We start from the raw sequence: 6528 nt of genomic DNA on the forward strand, positions 1-6528 counted from the left end.
TTTTGCTAACATGTGGATACAAAAGAGCTGCTCTCAGAGGTAGAAAGTACAATAGTGGTTACTATACACTGAGAAGAGTTGGGATAAGGGAGGATGGAGAGAGGATGGTTAACAAGTACAGAGTTGCAGTTGGATTGGAAGAATAAACTCTAATGTTCTGTAGCATGACAGTATAACTATGGAGGACAGAAATTAACATCATATTTCAAAATAACTATAAGAGATAATTTTGAATACTTGCAACATAAAAAAGTAATAAATGTTTAAGGTGAAGGTTATGTCAATTACCATTATTTTATTATCATGTACTCTATACATGTGCTGAAATATCACGCTGTACCCCATAAATGTGTAAAATTGTTACCAATTAAAAATAAAAACATGGGCCCCACCACAGTCACTGAGCCGCCACCGAGGACTCAGCAGCCTCGCTTCCCGATGCTCCGTGTGCCCCCTACCTCCACTGCCCCAACTTTTCCATCAGGGGCCTTCGACAGGCCAGGAAAAAGAATCCTGGAATCATATGGTATGTGTGCTATCGAGAACCTCCACTATTTTGACCCCTTTGCTGATGCAAGTAAGAGTGATGACCTGCTTCCTGCTGGCACTGAGGATTATAAGAATCCAACAGAGAAATGGCAGGAAGATCCTTATTACTGTCCAAGGGATCTGATGATTACAATAAAAAGAAACTAGTGAAGGCATTTAATGATAAATTTGCCTGCCATGGTACTGTAATTGAGCATCCAGAATACGGAGAAGTAATTCAGCTACAGGGTGACCAGCTCAAGAACATATGCCAGTTCCTGGTAGAGATTGGACTGGCTAAGGACGATCAGCCAAAGGTTCGTGGGTTTTAAGTGTTTGTGGCTCACTGAAGCTTAAGTGAGGATTTCCTTGCATGAACAGAATTTCCCTTCTGTCCCTTGTCACAAGTTTAAAAACCTCACAGCTTGTATAATATAACCATTTAGGGTCCACTTTTAACTTGGACTAATGTAACTCCTTCATGCAATAAACTGAAAAGAGCCATGCTGTCTAGCCTTGAAGTCCCTCATTTAAACAGAGGTCAAGCAGTAGGTGCCTGGAAGTGTCCACCCTGAAACAAAGCAATAACATGATGTTTCAGCAAAGCCCAGAGCCCCAAGATCAGATGGCTGTGTCTGACCAGAAGCTTCTCCACTCTCCCTCAGCTGAGGCCCCTGCCCTCAGAGTGTCATGACCTGATCAGGAGGATGGGGTAGGCAGCTGTACCACTAGAGGGGGTTTTTAGTAGTTTTGGTTTTTTGTTTGTTTCATTTTTGTTTTTTAAAAACAATCCCTGGTGTCTAACTGACCAGGTGGGCAGAACTCAGAGGCCACCTTCCTTCCAGTGAGGTGATGCAACATCTAGCTTGCCACAAAGGTCTTTTTGACTATATTCTAGCTAAGGGGTGTCCAAAACAATAGAATGTGAGGCCAGCTTAATATGAGTTAAACTTTTGACAAATACCAAACTGATGTTATCAGTCCTGTAACTAGCTGTAGAGCTTGCAACTCACTAGCAACAGCTTCCCAGCGCCATGTGAAGTGATAAATTAGTTTTTGGTTTTCTTTTTCCCCTCTAGTTTTAGTGTTATGTAATGTATTTAAACCCTTATTTAAATAAAACTTGTTTTCAGAAATAAAATAAATAAAAAATGTGAGAGCATTGATCAAGAAAGAATGGGATCCTATAACTTGGGATGGGTACATAAGAGAAGATTCTGATAAAGTTGGGAATATTAAGCCCCTATATATTATCAAGTTTTGTTTGCCAGTGGAAGTGGTCTCTTTATTCCGTCTGAAGGAATTAACTCTATGTTACCTGAGAACATTTTCAAGGCCCTCTATGAGGCAGTTTCCACACATGACAGTGTTAATTCTCCTCAGAAATCATCCCCATCTCCTCCCTTTGTTTTTAGACCTCTAACTGTACTCAAAGTCCCAACAGGCCTCTCTGGGTATGGTTAAAAGTGTCACTTATGAGGAGGTGTGCTGTACTCCAAAAAACTAAAGTTTTCTAATTTATACAGGCAGAAATTCAGGTAAGATATTGGTGGAAGGATTATAAAGTTTGATCTGGCCATATTTATTTAGGACTAACTAAACAGAGATTCTGCATTTAATATTGCAACTGAGGGGATTAGGAAGGGCTCTAACCATTGGCTTGATTTCTTGGCTGAAATATAGAAAAAAAAGGTGGCCCACAGTGAACAAATTTGAAAGACTAGACATGTCTGGGTTTAATGTAGAAAGGACATTGGAATATTACAATAAATTTGTCATTTAAGACCAATTCACCAACACTAGAGTGTCCAGAAGACACAGAATTCATGAATACTTTAAGAGACAGATGTGTGAAGACTGGGCATCTGTGAAGACCTCTTATCAGTCATCTCTGTAGACTGATCTTACAGAGGGAACTACGGTGAGCATAAACAATACTTTGAATTTTGATCTTTTCCCAGGTAACAATATTTGTTACAATGATACTTTAACACAATGCTGGACAGTGGCAGTGAGTTGCTGTTCTCAGTCAGTAACATGATCATGAGGGTAAACTACTGATATTCTATAGTATATAGGTTGCTAAACTATGATGTTAAGTAGGTTGACTATTCAATGCATTTTAACTTATAATATTTTCAAACTAAAATGGGTCAATTGGGATGTAACCCCATTATAAGTCAAGGAGCAACTGTAGTTCAAATTAGTAAATGAAAAAGAAATTATGCAACAAATAGTGATTAGACTTACCCATAAGAAAAAAATCCAGATGGAACAAATTTATATATATATGTAAATTCAGCTTCAAATAATGTCAACTCTGCCTTTAATATAGATCTTGTATCACTACATTCCTGTTCCATGTGCACATATCCTAGAGCATAGGCTACTAAAATATCTTACTAATCCTACCTCTGATCCTTACTCTCTACAATTTATTTTCCATACAATAGTCAGAGTAATCTCTTGGTGGAATGTGATGGTCATCATTATACGAAGTACATGTATGAAGACTTGAATTGGGTGTCAACATACCTTACATATAAACAGAGATATGAAAAATTGTGGTATATATGTGTATTAAGAATTGTAATGCAAAAAAGTACATGTATAATGGCATAAATTGGCATGAACATACTTTATATAGAGAGTTAAGACAAATTGTGCTCTATATGTGTAATAAGGATTGTAATGCATTCCACTGTTTTCGTGTATTTAAGAAAAAAAGTCTAAACCAGAACATGTTGCATACCTGTGTAAAACATCAATTATTTCACATTGTGAATAAAATACACTCATAGAGATGAAATAAACATATACTGAATGAATATATAATGTTAATGGAAGCATTAATCATTATAACAAAAAAAACCACTAAAAATAACCTACATGTCCATCAAAATGACTTGTTAAGATGGGCATGGTGGTGTACGCCTGTAATCCTAGTGGCTTGGGAGGCTTAGGCAGGAGAATCATGAGTTCAAAGCCAGCCTTAGCAATTTAGTGAGGTCCTAAGCAACTTATCAAGATCCTGTCTCTAAATAAAAATATAAAAAAGGGCTGGGAATGTGGCTCAGTTGTTAAGTGTCCCTGAGATCAATCCCCAGTACCAAAAACCAAAATGATAACCCCGTGTACCGCGTCACTGAGCGGGAGAATGACGAGTTAGAACGGCTAAAAGCTAGCTTCTTAGGAATTTCCAGCAAAATTGGGGTGCTCCAAAACCTAGAGGAAGGATTTCGATCACATGAGGATCAGCTACGGGGGCTCAAACGTGAGAGATTTGTCCGCAAGGAGGGTCACGCTGCTTATTCAGCATATCGCCCCGCGGCTAGAGTCTGCGGTGCACACTGGGAAACGACGAGATAGCAACGCAAAGATACAGCGCTGTGGATTCTGCGGGCTCCTGCCAGCTGTGCAATTACTGTACTCAGTGCTGAATTCTGGGTTTGAGACAGGGGAAGGAAGCGGTCCAATTCGGTTCTCCACACTGGTCAGACCACAGAGGAAGCCAGCGGCCACCATCTTGGAGAGCTGACTTCACCATCCCTGTTTTCAACTGATCGCAGCTCATTCAGCTATAGAACAGGTAATTTCAGGCTGCCATTCGCCTGCGTCTCGCAGACAAATTACTCAGGCTCAGTGCTAAAGAACCCGCGGAAACTGCTTCTTGGAGCCTGCTCCTATCAGAACATACACCGAGCCTGGAGCGGCCAAATTCTGGCTCCTGGAACTGCTCCGGCCCAGGGCTAAAGAACCCGGGGAAACTGCCATTCGCCTGCGCCTGGCAGACAAATTACTCAGGCTCAGTGCTAAAGAACCCACGGAGAACACACACCGAGCCCAGATCGGCTGCATTCAAGCTCCAGTTCGCCTGCTTCTCGTGATTCAGCACTAACGATCCCGCTGAAATAACTGGTCGGCCCCTCTGAATTTACACAGGTAAAAGTCAACCAAACCTTCATAGGCAGTGGCCACAGGATTGAAACGGGGTTTGGGAGAGAGACAGTCAGCACTCACCCGTTGCATTGGTCTCCCGGCAAAGGGAACGAACGGTCACCATTTGGTGGGATACCACCATGGCAGAGAACTGATGTCACGGGGGGGGGAGATAACTTAATTGAAACCAGCACGACAGGTGTGTAATCCCCTAGCCTTCCCTCTCCACACAGCGGGGAAACCTTAAGGGCCCCTCCCAGCTCTCCCATAAGGACCCCTCCCAGCTCTCCCATGAGCGCGATAGCCAGACCGAGGGAATCAGGAGTGGCGCGGGACTCGCGGCACGGAACTCCCGGCTACCGCTCCCACCAGTGCTGACAACTGAGGTCTCTTGCACCAGATACCGAGGGCGTGGCTACCGGAGGGCAAGAAAATTCGCTGGGGGTTCTCAGCCCCAAGCTCTACAAACTTAGGGTCTGAGGAAGGCAAACAGGGAGAGTGTGCCCAGGTGCTAATGAAAACAGGGCTCCCAGGAGCAGCAGACCTGGCGTGTAGCCAGTATTGTGGTGAGCCTCACAGGTGAGCGGGGCCTGGCTTGAGGAAACACAAGAGAAGGCCCTAGACACTCAGGATTGGAGACCCGCCCAGTCTGGGAGGAAGAGCTGCTGCACAGTGATTGGTTCCCACCTATTGAGAGGAGAAGCTTGGCCCAGTGGGCACAGATCCACCTACTGGAAGAGAAGTTAATCGAACTCTATGACTGCATTTATTATTACTGTTATTATTATTTTTTTAATTTGGGTTTTTTTTCCTTTCATTTTCATTTTTTGCTGTTGTTCTTTAACTTTTTTAATGTTTTTAATGTTTTTAATTTTTTATTTTATTATTATTATTTTATTAAATTTTAATTTTCATTTTTTTAATTATCATTATTATTTTTTAAAATTTTTTTCTTTCTTTCCTTATTTTCTATTTTTTTTCTTTTGTCTTTTTATTTCTTTTCAAATTTCTTACTCCCCCTTCCTTGAATTCTACCTGCTTACTCTCATTCTCTTCAGTGACTTCTTCCCTTCCCTTCTAATATCTTTCCTCCCAAGCATCAAATAAATTTATAAGAGTAAACAGTAACTCAGCAATCAAACAGAACAAGAAGTAACATGAGCAGCATAAAAAAACAAGGAAGAAAGGGAGTACAAACAATGAAGGACAGCCTAAATATTCAGGAGGACCTAGAGTCACCAGAAAAATGGTCATATAAGGAACTCAAGGAATACCTTAGACAGATGGAATGGAACCTTAAAGAGGATATGAGACAGCAAATTCAAACAGTGAAAGAACACATTGAAATTGAATTACATAAACAGATAAAAGAAGAAGTTAAGCATCTTGATCATGAGATAGAGATTATAAAAAAAATCAAACAATAATTCTAGAAATGAAGGAAACTATAAACCAAATTAGAAACTCAATTGAGAGTATCACTAACAGAGTGGAGCAAGTAGAAGCCAGAACGCCAGATAATGAAGACAAAATATATCATCTTGAAAAGAGTCTAGCCAACTCAGAAAGGCTGGTAAAAAATCACGAGAAAAACATCCAAGAGATATGGGATAACATAAAAAAAACAAACTTACGAGTCATTGGGATAGAAGAAGGTACAGAGATTCGAACCAAGGGAATGAGTAACCTTCTGAATGAAATAATTACAGAAAACTTTCCAGAAATAAAAAAGGAAACGGATATACAAATTGTAGATGCATACAGAACACCGAGCACAAAAAATCACAGTAGACCAACACCAAGACACATTGTTATGAAGATAGCCAATATACAGAACAAAGAGAAAATATTAAAAGCTACAAGAGAAAGGAGGCAGATTACATTCAGGGGTAAACCAATAAGGTTAACAATGTATTTTTCATCACAGATGCAGAAAGCAAGAAAATCCTGGAATAACGTATTTCAAACACTGAAAGACAACGGATGCCAACCAAGAATTCTGTATCCAGCAAAAAAAGCTTCAGGTATGACAACGAAATAAAAATCTTTCATGATAAACAA

The 6528-nt window shown here is 40.4% G+C and overlaps 1 pseudogene; it reads left to right on the forward strand.

Annotated features, from left to right (window-relative positions):
* The first annotated feature begins 528 nt into the window (after positions 1 to 528).
* Positions 529 to 876, forward strand: LOC143639444 (eukaryotic translation initiation factor 1 pseudogene; annotated as a pseudogene).
* The last annotated feature ends 5652 nt before the right edge of the window (positions 877 to 6528 follow it).

Source organism: Callospermophilus lateralis, chromosome X, assembly GCF_048772815.1.
Source record: "Callospermophilus lateralis isolate mCalLat2 chromosome X, mCalLat2.hap1, whole genome shotgun sequence".
NCBI classification, from domain to species: Eukaryota; Metazoa; Chordata; class Mammalia; order Rodentia; family Sciuridae; genus Callospermophilus; species Callospermophilus lateralis.